General features: G+C 30.4%; 1 long non-coding RNA gene across 2 annotated transcripts; it reads left to right on the forward strand.

Moving 5' to 3' along the window:
* The first annotated feature begins 13,799 nt into the window (after positions 1-13,799).
* Positions 13,800-17,405, forward strand: LOC135266553 (uncharacterized). Of its 2 annotated transcripts, none has more exons than XR_010334658.1 (6): positions 13,800-13,969; positions 14,177-14,406; positions 14,464-14,821; positions 15,974-16,301; positions 16,359-16,520; positions 17,211-17,405. It is a non-coding gene; the product is annotated as an uncharacterized LOC135266553 (long non-coding RNA). The 2 variants fall into 2 exon arrangements; XR_010334659.1 differs by having other exon boundaries at positions 14,464-14,634.
* Positions 17,406-18,773: the final 1,368 nt, after the last annotated feature.

Here is an 18,773-nt window from a genome sequence, read left to right on the forward strand (position 1 = left end):
ACTTTTGTTTAAGACTTCTTAAAATATGAAGTTTTTCATGCAAGTGCCTTATTTAATATCAAGCATTAAGCTATTTTACTTTTCATGTTTTTTTTTATTTCTATTAGGTATTTCGAGTCCCTGGGGCTCAATTTTACTTTTTTTATTTTCTTGTGCTTTATAGTTTCAAAATCTAAAAATTATGACTCACCATTAACAATTTTATTCTTTCCATTTTTTTTTAAGTACTTATGTGTACTTTTAAATACACACTGCTTAAACAAAATACATACAAAACCGAATTTTATTGTATAATTATTGTCTGAAGTAGTAAAACGTGAATCAATAATTTTTCAATTTAAAACTTGTTTCTTAAAAAAACACTTGAAAAATAATATAGCTACAAGGGAAAAACACAAGGAATGTGACATTTTATCCATTCTGAGAAAAATAACTTTTTAATTTGTTGATATTTATGTCAATTTTAATGTTGTTTTCTGTTACGACCCTAAAAGAAGAGGGAATAAACGCCCACGAAACATCCAACGAAAATAGTAGTTAACCTATAAGTTTCTCCAATATCCCACTACCTTTATTTGAAAACAAAGAACGGAAAATAACGACAAGTTTTTTAGTTCAACATTGATTTTGTATTTAACAGTTCATAGTTTTAGTTTTAACGAAATGTTATTGCTAAAAATGTTTTTAGCGACTTTTTACACAGCATAAACGTGTGGATGGGTGGAAGCTGGAGGGTTGTGAAAATTGATAAATATCTCGTTCAAAATATAAAAAAAATTGACTGCCGCATTTGAATTGTTTACCAAAAGGAATAAAATAATTAATTTTTTAGTTGCAAAGTCTTAGAATATACAGTTAAAAACATTAAAAACTAAAGTTGTCTCGATTCTGGGTTTTTGTCCAAAGTCAACAGTTTACAAAATACGTTTATTAATTTATTTATTAATAGACGTAGAAGTTAAGAGTTGATGAAATTTTTTTCAAAAAATGAGTTCAGGTCATTCAGAATAATTAATCGTTAATTAAAAATTCATTGCGATTAAATCGGATTTTGAGAGTAAGTCATTGCTTTAATTTCAAACAAATAAAAGAAGGTAAATATAAAAAGGCTCTTGCACATTACAAATCAGGGTGTTTCGAGTAAAAAACTAACAAGTCGAGGGTGTATTCGATAAAAACATCGTTTATTATAAAAACAATGTAATAATAAATAATAAAATTAATTGTGAAAGTTTAAATAATGAAATTATTATTCTTTTTAATATTAACGGTCGGTTTACAGAAAACGAAATTAAAGTTTAATTTTGAATTAAACTAATTCCACATTAAGTTGGCATTTAAAATGCATTGACAAATGTCAAGTTGATCTCGAAATTAATCACGAAATGATTAAGAAATACCTCGGAAGTACTGGTTATTGTCGTTCCCAAAAGGAATGAATTTTCTTTGCAAATATAATCCAAAGTTTATGATCACTTCTGGAGGTAGCAATCATTTGGGGAATCCACAAGGGACTTTCTATTTTACCTACAATTCTTCTCTTATTTGCTTCATATTAAAAACCCTCAAATTCAAATATACACATAGTTGTTAATGGTTTAAAGTATGACAAACTACTATATAATTTTTTAAACTATATAAAAATTATTATAAAAATTGAGGTAGTGTTGTTTTTACTGTTTACTTAATTTACTTTACTTCTCCTGAAATACGTGTTTCATTTTCAAATTTCCTCAAAGGAATGAATATTTATTGGAATCAAAAAACCTAATGCAAAATCGGTAGGTAGACAAGTTTGGGATGAATCATGGGGTCCTAATATTACCAGTGTTAATTCTAAGCACCCTAAGGCGGTGCCATAATATTCGGGTATATTGTAAACGAATCTCTTTTTCATCACATTAAAACAAACCAGGTTCAATTCCGAATGAGGCCTGTATAAACAATTTTAATCTACGGTGGATTTTACAATTACAATATTTTTTGTAACGAATCTCTCAAAACAAAACAAAAATAATATTAATATTTTTTATAATTTAATTTTTTTTGCTAATGGGTTGGTATCAGGTCAAACAATCAAAAAAGTGACATGAACTGTCTTGTATCGTAAAAAAATAATCGTAGCCATACCAACCCATTGTTGCAAAAAAGTAAAAAGCACCGCACACTGCGGGAAAAGCTATGAGTACAAAAACCTAATTTCGTTAACTTTATTATCTAAGGAGGCAAAATGAAAAATAATAACGGATTTTCTCCGTTTTTTCCTTGAAAGGACACAGCCGTTGCATTCTCGATTTCTCCTTCCAGATGACGTTGTTAGAGCAAATTCTTGCAAAAAGATACTAACATCCCCAGCGCACCTTAATTTTATCATGCTAATAATGTATATAGGCGCAATACAATGTATTTTTACTTTGAAAAAAAACTGGGAAAAAATTGAGGAAAATGCAAGTATACGTATTATATTTCAATAAACAAACAAATATTCCGGTGATGAACACACACATATCCATAATACAATCAAATTATTACCTCCAATTTGTTCCCCAAGATTCTTTTAGATTTAATTTCGATAAAGTGTCTCCCATTTTGACGCTTTTAGTCGGAAGTGCAACCAAGTGAATATCAACTCAATTATTTTTGAATTATGCTTTCCACAAATACATAAATAAAATGTGACGAACAAATAAGCGTTATTTTTATTCTTACATTTCCAATCGAAACATGATTAGACTAACGCCAATCAAACTGTTGATTTTAGTTTTAAATTGGAAGATGAATTTCGTTGAGTCTGCAATAATAATCGACCGCGAAAATTCGAATTTAAAAACATGTGTGACAAAAATAGTGGAAGAAAATTTCAACTTATCACGCACTGTTATAATAACAGACAACCAACTCGACACCAACATTCACAATTTTTCCGGAATAATACGCATTGATGACACAAACCTGGACGCTTTGAGACAAATAGACGAAAAAATCAATCATTTTATTATAAGTTTTGCTAACACAGATCGGTTAAATGCAACTCTCTCTTTCTTAAAACAGACATATTGCTTCAATTCAAGAGCCAAGTATTTAGTAACAGTTGAGAGCCTTGACGATGTCCAATTAATATCAGAAACGTTGTGGTTTTACCGTTTGTACAAATCTGTACTTTTGGGCCACGATGGTGAAATTTTCGAAATTGATTTGAAAAAATCCAAATGTGGGAGCGACATCAGACCGGTTAGTCGAGGAAATTGTCACGATACAAACTCAACTTCTAAATTATTCACTCCTGATATGAAAAATAATTTTCACGAATGCCCTCTGAAGATAATTTTTTCGATAAGCGAGCCCTGGATTATTAATAATTCTTCGGGGATTTTTATCGATGTGATAAATCTCTTCGCACAAAAAGGCGGCTTTGAGTTGGTTTTCATGCCGGAAGATCCGGTTTATGCCGAAGAACTTTTGGAAAGTTACTCATTTAATGCAGTACTTGATGATTTTGAGCGAGGATATGCTGATATTTTTCTCGGATTGGGCAACAACCTGCCCTATGCTATTTTCGAAACGACTGGAACAATCTACGACGATAATTTATACTGGGTGGTTCCGAAAGCGCAAAGAATGCCATTTTACAAAGCTATGATCAGATATTTTCCATTTTCTTTCTGGATGTGTATCCTGTTGGCATTTTTTCTGACGTGTGCAATTTTCAGCATTATTGTGGGAAAATTCCGGGAGGAAAATCGTTTCAAAGACATGACACGGAATATACTTTATATTTATTCGATTGGTCTCAATGTTGCCATTCCAAAATTACCGAAAAATTTCACTTTGCGAGTCCTCGTTTTGATTTATTGTTACATCTCGTTGTTAACTTGTACCATACTACAAGGAAGTCTATACGACATTTTAAAAAATCCACTATATGATAACGATATCACCAATTTGGATAAACTTCTAGAATCAGGCTTGCCAATGAAATTTACAGACGGACTGTCAGTTTTATTTATATACAATGGTGCACAAAATCGTCGCGTTTTTGACAAATACATTGGCATGAATGTGCTACTTGTGGAATGTTTAGATTTGTTGATTTCCGAAAAAAATTTTGCAACTGTTGTAGATACTGGAGCTTTAATTATGCGTCCCAATATTCGACAAAGTGTCAATATTTTTGATATCGCTTATTTCCAGACGGTGTTTTACATGAGAAAATGTCATGAGCTTTTCAATGTTTTTGATAGAGAGCTTAAGCACATCGTGGAGAGTGGTTTTGTCGATAAGTTTGTGTCGGATATGCGCTGGAAATGTTTTCTGAAATATAAAACTGACTATGATCATGGTGCGCTACAATTTTCTTTGGAGCACTTTCAAGGTGGTTTTATGGTTTTGGTAAGTGGGTGGATAGCTGCCGCTGTTGTTTTTGCACTTGAGTTTATACACTCTGTTGTAATTGGGAAATTAAATAAATAAAAACCACCAGGATCTTTTCTCCAATCCCAGAATCCCTGATATTGATATCTTATCACTTACTAACTCTACAGCGTGGTCCAGCGCAGCTCCCGTCTTCTGTAGCTCAGTTATTATTTAAGTTTTGATATTTTGTAGATGTTATTTATACAGAGTGTCCCAAAAAAGGTACGACGTCATAACAATCAATTTTTTGAATGGCATGCTATTATTTTTTGTGCTCATTGTGATACATTTGTGGCTTCTTACATGCCCCTAAAACTTTTTTCAAATCGATTCAGGGATTACTGTTAAAAAAATAAAAACGAAAAAAATCAGTTTTACACATTTAGTTTTAAAACTTATTAAAAAATAGAAACAGTGCTTTTTGGACAACGTTATTATTACGTAAGTGTTAAACCAGGTTTAACAGACTTACTAAGTAAGTTTTATTAATTTGAATTACTCCAAACTTTTTTAACTTTAGAGCTTTTTATTTTGCTTATTTTAAATGGCGACCCCTATTTATTTTTATACCATTCGACGCAGAATTTAAAAACGAACATTTTTTCTTATTGCAACCTTATCGCAAATCCAAACATATTCTGAGTTATTTGCTAAAAACGTGTTTTTTTTCTATTTTATTAACAAATTTGTTGAATAAATTTCGAAGATGGCTTCAACCCTGTTTATTTTTATATCATTCGATGCGGAATGTTCGACTTTTATTAAGCATTCAAGTCATTTGTCATCGACAGAATGAGTTTTTAGTAAATAACTCCAAATGTGTTAGGATTTGCAACAGAGTTGTGATAATTTTTTGTTTTTTAATTCTGCATCAATTGACATAAAAAGAAACCATCTTCGATATGTATTCAATAAAATTGTCATTAAAATATTTGACAAAACAAGTTTTTATCAAATAATTCCGAATCTATTAGGATTTACGTTAGGGTTGTAATATAAAAAGTTGTTCGTTTTTTAATTCTGCATTGAGTGATATAAAAATAAATAGGGGTTGCCGTTTAAAATAAGCAAAACAAAAAAATCTAAAATTTTAAAAGTTTGGAAATAAATTGAAACACCCCGTAGTAATTTAAATCAGTCAAACTTAATTGATGTCCATTAGACCTTGTTCAACACATATTTAGTAATAATGTCATCAAAAAAACATTGTTTCTATTTTTTGGTAATTTTAAAAATTAATGGTGTAAAATCGAATTTTTTTGGTTTGAATTTTTTTAACAGTTATCCCTAAACCGATTTGAAAAAAATTAAAAACATGTAAGATGCTAAAAAGATTTTATAATAAACACAAAAAATAATAAAATGCCATTAAAAAAACATTATTATGACGTCATACCATTTTTGGAACCCTCTGTATAATCAAAAATATTTTTGTGAAATACGTCTTAGAGTATAAATTAATAACATCTACTAAATATTAAAACTCTAACTTTAATGATAACTGAGCTACGGAAGACGGAAGCTGGGCTAGACCAGCTAGTATAAGAAAGAAGAAATCTAAACAAGTTAATATTGATGTCTAGCCTCTTTTTTTATTTTATGATATCGAGTATGATACAAATAGGATTTTTTTTGCTTAGTGTAGTATACAGGGTGTCTGTTTTTCGAACCATAGGGGAGAAATACGAGGTCTGTTAAATTAGTGCAAAGTAGCGCATTTTCTATTATGAACAATTAGGTACACTAGTTTTAACGTTTTCTAAGTCTAGTACTGAAGTTTCTGAAATACTCACCATGTTTGTTCCCAGGTTTTGTTAGGATAATGTAAACATAAACATAGAAAAATTTGTTTGGGCTTAGTCTACATTCACTTGAAGATATTTTAAAACAAATAAAATGTTTAACAATTAGTTTATCACAGAGACAACGAATGCCAAACTGGACACCAAAAACAAATTTTCAAAACTTTTGGTGAATTCAATCACGTAACAATAACAATGAGACCTAAGTGATAACAAATTTTGATCCTGTAGCCAAATCGTCATTTAAAAAACATACGGAATTATTAAAATACGAGCTCATTCTGAAATCATAATTTCGCGTCGGAACAACAAAATTAATAATGAAAAAAATATTTGTTACAACATTTTTTAATAATATTTTTAGGAAATAGATTTTTTTGGCAGGGGGTGCATTTGAAAACGAATTTAAAGTGAACAATAAGGAAAACTTATTGAAAGATACTCGTAAACAGTATTCTTTAACAGAATTACAGTCTTTTTTGTGTCCCATCCGTCATCAATTTGTATTTCTTTTTCCCGTTTGTATTTAAAATTCTGCAAACGTGACTCCAATTGTAGCTTGCAAACCAAACCGTCCTTTAAAATAGAATGGTTAAAATAATGCATAGAACACAATTAATTTTTCTATTCATATTTCAATAAAAAAACTTAGTGTTTTTTAAAAGTGTTGCTTTCAAAATTACGTATTCTCACATCTTAATTGGCGATAAAAAGTAAAAAATAAAAATTCACTCACCATATGTATCCTTTTCTGCTACTTTTTGGAGCAAGTCCCATTTTCTTCATAGAACGGACCTACTAAATCGAAAAACACAAAGTCATTGTACCATTCCGTTGGTACTTTAATCACTCGAAATTTGAAAAATCGCGCACAACTGAATGTCTACTAAACACTTGAAAAAATCCACAACACGCACTTGCGGGCACTTGAATTATCTGGAATGAAAAATGGAAAAAAAATTGAAAAGTGTTTCAAAGCAAATTCAAATTCGTAATTCGTATTTCAAAATGTGTCCTCATCTTTTAAATTTTTTTGATAAATGTTCAGAAAAATACATCTCTCACCTACAACACAATTGTTAACTTTACTTCATATTTTAATAAATATTACTTACCTAAAAGCGTCATAAAAAACACTGCACTTTCAAATCCACTCACCACACTTGTAAGATAAGCAAAGAAAAAAATTAAATTCACTCACCCTGCATTTTCTTCGACTCTTCTTCTTTATAGAATAGACCTACTGGAATAAAAAAAAACAATATTCAGACAAATTTTCGGTAAACTGGTGTAAAATAATACAAACTTTTTATAACTTTTCTAGAAAGAATGACTGAAAACGCTCAGCTAAACAACAACTTTCTTGAAATCTGTTGATTTTAAACGGTTACTGGTTCATAAAATCATAACTATCAAAAGTCGCTTATTCTGGTTCAAGAGCAAAGTTTAGGCACAAGTTTGGATAAAAGCGTTTAATTTTGAACAATTTCTTACTTACTAAAAATAAGAAAATTCTTTGATATGGATTATACTGAGCGCAAACAATGACTTAGGCTTCATTTTGGATAAAAACGACTTATTTCGGACAATTCCTTGCTTAAAAAGGAGAAAAACCCTTTGAGAAATGGCTAAATCAACGATTTATGTGTCAATGAGAATAAAAAATTATTGATTTCGAACCATTTTTTGCTTAAAAAAGAAAAAACTCTCATAGGAGTGACTGAAAACGGCTCCCTCTAGCTCGAAAGAATAATTTATGCAACAGTTTCAAAGAAAATGATAAACTTTTATAATGCCTTGCTTAAAAACGCGAAAACCCTTGAAAAGTGAACGAAAACAGCTTATTCACGCCGCAAAACAATGATTTATGCTCCAGTTTGGTTAAAAATGTATTAATTCGTACGATTTCTTGCTTATAAACGAAAAAAACTCTCATGAATAAGAAAATAAATCAGAAAATTCTGAGAATAAACCAACTAACCCTTTAATCCGGATCCTCATAACCCGATTATTTCGTCCGATGCCCATAAAGATCCATTCCATTGGCACTTTAATCACTCGAAATTTGAAAAATCGCGCACTACTAAATGTCTATTAAACAATAAAAAATTCACAACACGCACTTGCGGACACTTGAGTTATCTGAAATGAAAAATGGAAAAAATTAGAAAAGTGTTTAAAAGCCAATTCAAATTCGTACAATACTTCTCGATTTTGATGCCAGAAGATAATGTTTCGTTAATAATTACAAGTTTGAAAGTTTCCTTCAAAATTGTTATAAACATACAAAATGTGTCCTCGACTTCTAAACTTTTTTAATAAAAGTTCAGAAAAATATTACGTCTCTCATCTACAAAACAATTATTAACTTTATTTCATATTTTAATATATATTACTTACCTAACAGCGTCATAAAAAACACAGCACTTTCAAATCACATATAATTCACACACCTCACTTGTAAGACAAGCAAAAAAGAAAATAAAATTCACTCACCCTGCAGCATATTCGTCCCGTCTTCTTAGAATTGACTTACTGAAACAAAAAAAAATGTTGATACAAATTTTCGGTAAACTGGTGTAAAATATTACAAAACTTTTTATAACTTTTCTAGAAAGAATGACTGATAACGCTGAGCCAAACAACAACTTTCTTGAAATCTGTTGATTTTAGACAGTTTACTGGCTCATAACGTCATAACTATCAAAAGTCGCTTAATCTGGTTCGAGAGCAAGGTTTAGGCACCAGTTTGGATAAAAACGTTTAATTTTGAACAATTTCTTACTTATTAAAAATAAGAAAATTCTTTGAGATGTGGCTGAAAACGGTTTATTCTGAGCGCAAACAACGACTTAGGCTTCATTTTGGATAAAAACGACTTATTTCGGATAATTCCTTGCTTAAAAAGGAGAAAAACCCTTTGAGAAATGGTTAAATCAACGATTTATGTGTCACTTTGAATAAAAAAATGTGATTTCGAACGATTTCTTGCTTAAGAACAAAAAAACTCTCATAGAAGAAACTGAAAGAATGATTTATGAAATAGTTTCAAAGAAAATGATTAACTTTTATAATTTTTTGCTTAAAAACGCGAAAACCCTTTAAAAAGTGGCTGAAAACAGCTTATTTATGCCGGAAACAATGATCTATGCTTCAGTTTGGTTGAAAACGGCTTATTTTATACGATTTCTTGCGTAGAAACGAGAAAACTCTCATAAATAGTAAAATACATCAGAAAATTCTCAGAATAAACCAACTAACCCTTTAATCCGGATCCTCATAACACGATTATTTCGTCCGATGCCTTTGAAGATCCATTCCATTGGCACTTTAATCACTCGAAATTTGAAAAATCGCGCACAACTAAATGTCTATTAAACACTTGAAAAAATTCACAACACGCACTTGTGGACACTTGAGTTATCTGAAATGAAAAATAGAAAAAAATTGAAAAGTGTTTCAAAGCAAATTCAAATTCGTACAATACTTCTCGATTTTGATGCCAAAAGATAATGTTTCGTTAATAATTAAAAGTTTGAAAGTTTTCTTCAAAACGGTTAAAAACATACAAAATGTGTCCTCGTCTTCTAAATTTTTTTAATAAAAGTTCAGCAAAATATTATGTCTTTCATCTACAACACAATTATTAACTTCACCTCATAGTTAATTAAATATTATTACTTACCTAACTGCGTCATAAAAAATATTGCACTTGCAAATGACATATTCACACACTTCACTTGTAATATAAGCAAAGAAAAAAATCAAACTCACTCACCCTGTGGCATACTCGTCTCGTCTTCTTCTTAAAATAGACCTACTGAAATTAAAAAAAAACAATATTAGTAAAAATTTTCAGTAAATTGATGTAAAATTTTACAAACTTAACATAACTTTTCTAGAATGAACGGTTGAGACCGCTGAACAACTTTCTTAAAATCAGTTGATTTTAGACGGTTACTGGCTCATAAAGTCATATCTAGCAAAAGTCGCTTATTCTGGCTCGAAAGCAAGGTTTAGGCACCGGTTTGGATAAAAACGTTTAATTTTGAACAATTTTATACACAACTCTTTGAGAGGTAGGAACAGCTAATTCTGGCCTCAAACAACAACTTTTACTTTATTTTGAATAAAAACGGTTGACTTCGGACCAATACTTGCTTAAACAGGAGAAAAACTCTTTGAGAAATGGCTGAAACAACGATTTATGCATCACTTTAGATAAACAACGATTTCGGACGATTTCTTGCTTAAAAACAAATAAACTCTTCGAGAAGTGACTGAAAACTGCATACTCTAGCTCAAAAGAATGACTTATGCATTAGTTTGGAAGAAAACGATCCATTTTACATAACTTTTTGCTTAAAACGCGAAAACCTTTTAAAAAGTATTGAAAACAGCTTATTCATACTGGAAACAATGATTTATGCTCTAGTTTGGTTGAAAACGGCCTATTTCGTACGTTTCCTTGCTTAGAAATGAGAAAACTCTCATAAATAAGAATTAGCCCACTAACACTTTAATCCAGTTTCTTGTGGCACAATAATTTCGTTCTTTTTCTTTGAAGATCCTTTCTATGGGCACACTAATTACTCGAAATCTTAAAAATCGCGCACCACTGAATGTTTGTTAAGCTCTGGAAAACCACAACACGCACTAGTCACTGGAGTTTGAATTAATAATTTGAAACTAAAAAATGGATAAATTATTTTGGACTAAAATTAAATTTCTACAACAAGTACTTACGAGTAGGCTTGATTTTGCGGTGAATGTTTTTGTTTTCTAGTACTTTATGTGTTGTTTCTTTACTCTTTAGTGGTCAAAAGGTCAGAAGTTTTGAAAACATTTTAAACTGCTTCTAATTTCTACAAGCCGGAGAATCGCCGAACAATTGTTACTTTTTCTCAATTATTTGAGAAAATAACCGATGATCACTGATTTTTTTCATGTTGCAAAACCTCTCGGAAAAACCACCATGCTGGAACAATATTAATCACCAATTAGGGTTCATTTGTTTTAGAGATGCCAATCCAGCAATTAAAAAATCACTGGAGTGAGGGTGGGAAAGTTTCTAAACATTGTAATATTTCAAAAATCTAAATAAATTAATTACATGTATACAAGGAGGAATTCTGGAAATGATTTCCAGAAATCGCAAGCTAAAGTTAACACCGAGAGGTGTTAGGTATTTACCGTCTTGGAAATGTTAATTGGCTCCTGACTTATGCAATCCACACAAAGACCGAACGGTTTTTATCACTTTTGTCACAATTATTTGAGAAAATAACTGCTGATAAATGATTTTTTATGTTGTAAAGCTTGAGGAAAAACTACCACAATGACGCAATTGAGCTTCTTTTGTTTTAGAGGTGCCAACTGCTAATTTGACAATTAAAAACTCACTAAAGTGGAGGGGGTGGGAAGGTTTAAAAATACATAATATCAGTTTAATATTTTTTTATAGCTGGAGCTAATGAAATGAGCTTAGTTAACAATAGACAACTTTTTAATACCTGTTAATTTTTAATTTGAAAAATGGGTTGGATAGAAAAAAGGGCTGTCTGTAATTACATGCAGATCCATTGAAAGTTGGAATTAGTTTTTTTGGTTGAATTTCATGTCCTGTACTCTATACTATGGAGCATTTTTTATTACTTTCATTTCGTATTTACTGTTCTCACCTAGCGTTGACTGTTCTTGGCTTTCGTTTAGCATTTACAATTTTCATGACATTTACTCTTAATTCATTGCAAGTAGTCTATTTAGCAATTGGTTTAATTAGGTAATTAATTATTAAATAGGACCATTTCATTTAGTTCCATAAATTTGAACAAATACTAGCTTCATTTGCCCAAGATCCTTCCGTATTCTTTAATACAATTATTGTTTTTAAGTGGAATAAAATTCATAATTTGGATATAGGCAGTTATTGTAAAAAAAAATCAAGAAACAGAAGGAGCCTTTTGCAAGGAATACAACGCACTCTTTGTTTTCTGACTATGTTCAAAGCCTACGCGATAAAAAAGTGAAAACCAATTTTTATAAGTTAAAATTAGGCAAATTAGTAATTACACTAGAAATGTAGCAAAATGTTAGAAATTTATGCTACTGTCGTTATGTTATTTCCCATGAGAGGAACGGTGCCCATTTTGGAAAACTATTGCATTAAATAATGATCAACTTATAAAATTGTTTATATTTTTTCATCACGTAGGCTTTGAAAAAATTTAAAAAACAATTAGTGCTTGCAAAAAAGGCTTTTATACGAGGTGTTACTTGACATACCATTACATTTGAAAAAACAAGTTAGAGGAGGCTGTGCATTTTTGACAACAGATAAACAAAATTCATATGCACTAAATAGTAGGCAAGGAAAAATAAAAATTGACCTGTTTCGGAAATTTTTACCAAAACCGCTTAAAAGTTATAAATTTTAGTCTAGTTAAAAATTCCACGCTGTATACCAAAGAATAAAATTGTCAACTTTTCCTAATAATTAATCACACCTTAACGAAGCAAGCGGACGATAATTTAACAATTATTGTTATTTAAATTTCATTTATTTTAAGATAGAGTTGGTGTTATTAAATAAAATACAGACTGATCCAGAATAACTGAGTCTGCTGGCACCAGACTTGAAACTATTTTTGTTCGTAATGTATAACACTGCAACCTGATTAGCTTGACAATTATTTGAGGTACAACCCCAGAAAATTGTTGAAATATTGTTATAACTGGAAGCGTACGTACTCCTGTTTCCTTTAAAATTTGAATTCAGTATCGCCAATAGACAGAGTATTTCAGATCAGTCTGTATTTTATTTAATATAAAACCAATATTCTATCTTAAAGTGAATTAAATTTAAATAAAAATAATTGTATTAAAGGAAACCCAAAGATTTCGTGCTAATGAAAATAGTATTTGTTCAAATTTATGGAACCAAATTAGATAATAAGTAATTTATTATTTAATTAAATCAATGACTAAATAGACTATTGACAACAAATTAATAGTAAATGTTTTTAGAAAATTGTAAATGAATAAAAATACTAAACGCATGCCGAGAACAGTCAACGCTAGGTGAGAGCAGTAAATATACTAACGATAATCTAAAGAACAAGACATGAAATTCAACCAAAAATACTAATTCTAATTTTCACTTGACCTGTATTTAAAATTAAAAAAAAAAAATAAACCTACGTTTGATTTGTTCTAAGAACTGTCATTTAATTGTGATTTAGTATTTTAGTATTTAGTATATATTCAAACAAAACCCCACGCTGCTAGGTTTATTTAGTATTTTTTTATTTCATCTAAGAAAACACGTATTTTTTGCAAAATATCTCGTACTACTACGAAATTACATCTTTTTTTCTAATTACATACAGCCCTTCCACAAGCAACGAAGCACATTTTATTCAAACCATTTTTTAAATAAAAATTAACACTTATTAAAAAGTTGTCTATTGTTAACTTAACTGCTTTCATCAGTTCTTGCTATAAAATAATAATTATTTTTTAACTTTCCCACCCCCTCCACTTTAGTGAGTTTTTAATTGTCAAATTAGCAGTTGGCACCTCTAAAACAAAAGAAGCTTGATTGCATCATTGTGGTAGTTTTTCCTCAAGCTTTACAACATGAAAAATCATTTATCCGCAGTTATTTTCTCAAATAATTGTGACAAAAGTGATGAAAATCGTTCGGTCTTTGTGTGGATTGCATAAGTCAGGAGCCAGTTAACATTTCCAAGACGGTAAATACCTAACACCTCTCGGTGTTAACTTGCGATTTCTGTTAATCATTTCCAGAATTCTTTGTATACATGTGATTAATTTATTTAGATTTTTGAGATATTACAATGTTTCAAAACTTTCCCACCCTTTACTCTAGTGATTTTTTAATTGCTGGATTGGCATCTCTAAAACAAAAGAAGCCTAATTGGTGATTAATATTGTTCCAGCATGGTGGCTTTTCCGAGAGGTTTTGCAACATGAAAAATCTGTGATCATCGGTTATTTTCTCAAATAACTGAGAAAAAGTGACAATTGTTCGGCGATTCTCCGGCTTGTAGAAATTAGAAGCAGTTTGAAATGTTTTCAAAACTTCTGATTTTTTGACCACTAAAGAGTAAAGAAACAATACATAAAGTATTGTAAAACAAAAACATTCACCGCAAAATCAAACCTATTCGTAAGTAGTTGTTGTAGAAATTTAATTTTAATCCAAAATAATTTATCTATTTTTCAGTTTCAAATAAAATAGTAACTCCAGTGACTAGTGCGTGTTGTGGTTTTCCAGAGCTTGACAAACATTCAGTGGTGCGCGATTTTTAAAATTTCGAGTAATTAGTGTGCCCATAGAAAGGATCTTCAAAGAAAAAGGACGAAATTATCGTGCCACAAGGAACTGGATTAAAGGGTTAGTTGGCTAATTCTAATTTATGAGAGTTTTCTCGTTTCTAAGCAAGGAATCGTACGAAATAAGCCGTTTTCAACCAAACTGGAGCATAAATCATTATTTCCTGCCAGAATTAGCTGTTTTCAAAGGGTTTTCAGTGTTAAGCAAAAAGTTGTGTATAATGGATCGTTTTCTTTCAAACTACTGCGTAAGTCATTCTTTTGAGCTAGAGTAAGCAGTTTTCAGTCACTTCTATAAGAATTTGTTTGTGTTTAAGCAAGAAATCGTCTGAAATCGTTGTTTATCTAAAGTGATGCATAAATCGTTCTTTCAACCATTTCTCCTAGAGTTTTTCTTCTGTTTAAGCAAGTATTGGTGTGAGTCAATCGTTTTTATCCAAAATGGAGCTTACATCGTTGTTTGCGGTCAGAATAATCCGTTTTTAGCCACATTTCAGACTTTTTTATTTTTAATAAGTAAGAAATTGTACAAAATTAAACGTTTTTAACCAAACTGGTGCCTAAACCTTGCACTCAAGGGTCTTTAAGGGCATCGAACGAAATAATCCTGTTATGAGGATCCGGATTAAAGGGTTAGTTGGTTTATTCTGAGAATTTTCTGATTTATTTTCTTATTTATAAGAGTTTTCTCGTTTCTAAGCAAGGTACGAACCGTTTTTAATCAAACTGGAGCATAGATAATTGTTTCCGGCATGAATAAACTGTTTTCAGTTACTTTTTAATGAGTTTTTGCGTTTTTAAGCAAGAAATTGTATAAAGTGGATCATTTTCTTTGAAATAAATAAATAATTTAAATTAAATTATTTTAAATAAATCATTCCTTCTAACTAGAGTAAGCAGTTTTCAGTCTCCTCTATGAGAGTTTTTTTGTTTTTAAGCAAGAAATCGTTCGAAATTAATCATTTTTATTCAAAGTGACACATAAATCGTTGTTTCAACCATTTCTCAAAGAGTTTTTCTCCTTTTTAAGCAAGGAATTATCAGAAATCAATGGTTTTTATCTAAAATTGAACTTTAATCGTTGTTTGCGGGCAGAATAATCCGTTGTCAGCCACATCTCAAAGAGCTTTCTTATTTTTAATAAGTAAGAAATTGTTCAAAATTAAACGTTTTTATCCAAACTGGTGCCTAAACCTTGCTCTCCACCCAGAATAAGCAACTTTTGATAGTTATGACTTTATAAGCCAGTAACCGTCTAAAATCAACTGATTTTAAGAAAGTTGTTGTTTAGCTCAGCGTCTTAAGTCATTCTTTCTAGAAAAGTTATGTTAGTTTGTAATACCTATTTTACACCAGTTTACCGAAAATTTGTCTGAATATTGTTTTTTTTTTAATTCCAGTAGATCTATTCTAAGAAGAAGAAGAAGAAGAAGGGTCGACAAAAATGGGACAGGGTGAGTAAATTTTATTTTTTTCTTTGCTTATCTTACAAGTGTGGTGTGTGATTTGAAAGTGCAGTGTTTTTCATGACGCAGTTAGGTAAGTAATATGTCTTAAAATATGAGGTAAAGTTAATAACTGTGTTGTAGATGAGGGACGTATTATTTTTCTGAACATCTATTAAAAAATTTTAGATGACGAGGACACATTTTGTATGTTTATAGGAAACTTCCAAACTTTTAATTATTAACGAAACATTATCTTCTGGCATCAAAATCAAGAAGTATTGTACGAATTTGAATTTGCTTTGAAACACTTTTCAAATTTTTTCACTTTTCATTTCAGATAACCAAAGTGCCCGCAAGTGCGTGTTGTGAATTTTTTCAGTGTTTAACTGACATTCAGTTGTGCGCGTTTTTTCAAATTTCGAGTGACGAAAGTACCAGTGAAATGGATCTTCAAGGACATCGGACGAAATAATCGTGTTAGGAGGATCCGGATTAAAGGGTTAGTTAGCTTATTCTGAGAATTTTTTGATTTATTTTCTTATTTATAAGAGTTTTTTCGATTGTAAGCAAGGAATCGTACAAACTAAGCCGTTTTCAAGCAAACTGCAGCATAAATAATTGGGTCTGGCATGAATAAGCTGTTTTCAGTCACAATTTAAAGGGTTTTCGCGTTTTAAGCAAGAAATTGTATAAAGTGGATCATTTTCTTTCAAACTGCATAAATCATTCTTTCGAGCTAGAGTAGGTCGTTTTCAGTGTGTTCTATGAGGGTTTTTTTTTAACAAGAAGTCGTCCGAAATCAATCATTTTTTATTGAAAGAGACACATAAGTCGTTGTTTTAGTCATTTCTCAAAGAGTTTTTTTCTTTTCTAAGCAAAGAATTGTCCGAAATCAATCGTTTTTATTCAAAATGTAGCTTAAATCGTTGTTTGCGGTCAGAATTGTTTAAAGAAATTGTTCAAAATTAAACGTTTTTTCCAAACTGGTGCCTGAACCTTGTTCTCGAGCCCGAATAAGCGACTTTTGATAGTTATGACTTTATGAGCCAGTAACCGTCTAAAATCAACTGATTTTAAGAAAGTTGTTCAGCGGTCTCAACCGTTCATTCTAGAAAAGTTATGTTAAGTTTGTAAAATTTTACATCAATTTACTGAAAATTTTTACTAATATTGTTTTTTTTTACTTCAGTAGGTCTACTTTAAGAAGAAGACGAGACGAGTATTCCACAGGGTGAGTTAATTTGATTTTTTTCTTTGCTTTTCTTACAAGTGAGGTGTGTGAATATGTGATTTGCAAGTGCAATATTTTTTATGACCCAGTTAGGTAAGTAATAATATTTATTAAAATATGAGGTGAAATTAATAATTGTTTTAGATGAGAAACATGATATTTTTCTGAACTTTTATTAAAAAAAATTTTGAAGATGAGAGCACATTTTGTGTGTTTATAACAGTTTTGAAGGAAATTTTGGAACTTTTAATTATTAACTAAACATTATCTTTTGGGATTAAAATCGAAAAGTATTGTACGAATTTGTATTTAGTTTGAAACCCATTTCAAATTTGTTCTATTTTTTATTTCAGATAACTCAAGTGCCCGCAAGTGCGTGTCGCGAATTTTTTGAAGTGTTTAATAGACATTTAGTTGTGCGCGATTTTTCAAATTTCGAGTGATTAAAGTGCCAATGGAATGGATCTTTATGGGCATCGGATGAAATAATGGTGCTACGAGGATGCGGATTAAAGGGTTAGTTGGCAGTGTTATTCGTTAGTAGACATTTGTCTAAATGTGTAATATTTTAAACCAATTTACTGAAAGTTTGGTCTGACTTTATTTTTTTTATTTTAGTTGTTCCGTTGTATAAAGAAGATGGGACCTGCTACAAAAAGTAGTTGAAGAGGATACAATATGGTGAGTGAATTTTATTTTTTTACTTTTTATCGCCAATTAAAATGTGAGAATACGTGATTTTAAGTGCAAAATTTTTAAAACACAGTAGCTATTTACGGAAATGTGAACAGAAAAATTCAATGTGTTCTATACATTATTTCAATTATTCTGTTTTAACGGACGGGACACTTTGCTGTACAAATTTTTAAATTTTATTTTTAGTTTTTATAAACAATACCTACCAGTAGAAGTAAATTTCTTTTTATATGGGAACTTAGTACCAGTCAAAGTGTTTGGTTTGCAACCTACAATTGGAGCCCCATTTGCAGAATTTGAAATACGAACAGGAAAAAGAAATACAAATTGATGACGGACGGGACACAAAAAAGACTGTAATACTGTTAAAGAAGTTGTATATCTGTTCACGAGTATCTTTCAATGACCTTCAAAGTTTATCTTGGAATATTCTTTTTAGTTCCCTTCTTATAAATTTGCTAAAAATAATATTTAAAAAAATATATTATGATAAATATTTTTTCTTTACTAAGTTTGTTGTTGCGCCTCAAATTAATGATTTCAGAATAAGCTCGTTGTGTTTTAATAATTCCGCATATTCTTTAAATAGCGATTTAGCCACAGTATCAAAATTTATTTATTGTAATATTTTTGAAAACATCTTTTTGGTGTCCCGTTTGTCATTCGTTGTTTCTGTGATAAACTAATTGTTAAACATTCTATTTGTTTTAAAATATTATCAAGTGAATGTAGACTAAGCCTAAACAATTTTTCTTTTGTTTGTTTTCTTTTCAAAATTTAAAGTCTTGAATGAAAAAATCTATTCCAAGGTTTTTGTGATAGAAA

Source organism: Tribolium castaneum, chromosome 1 (genome assembly GCF_031307605.1).
Source record: "Tribolium castaneum strain GA2 chromosome 1, icTriCast1.1, whole genome shotgun sequence".
NCBI lineage: Eukaryota > Metazoa > Arthropoda > Insecta > Coleoptera > Tenebrionidae > Tribolium > Tribolium castaneum.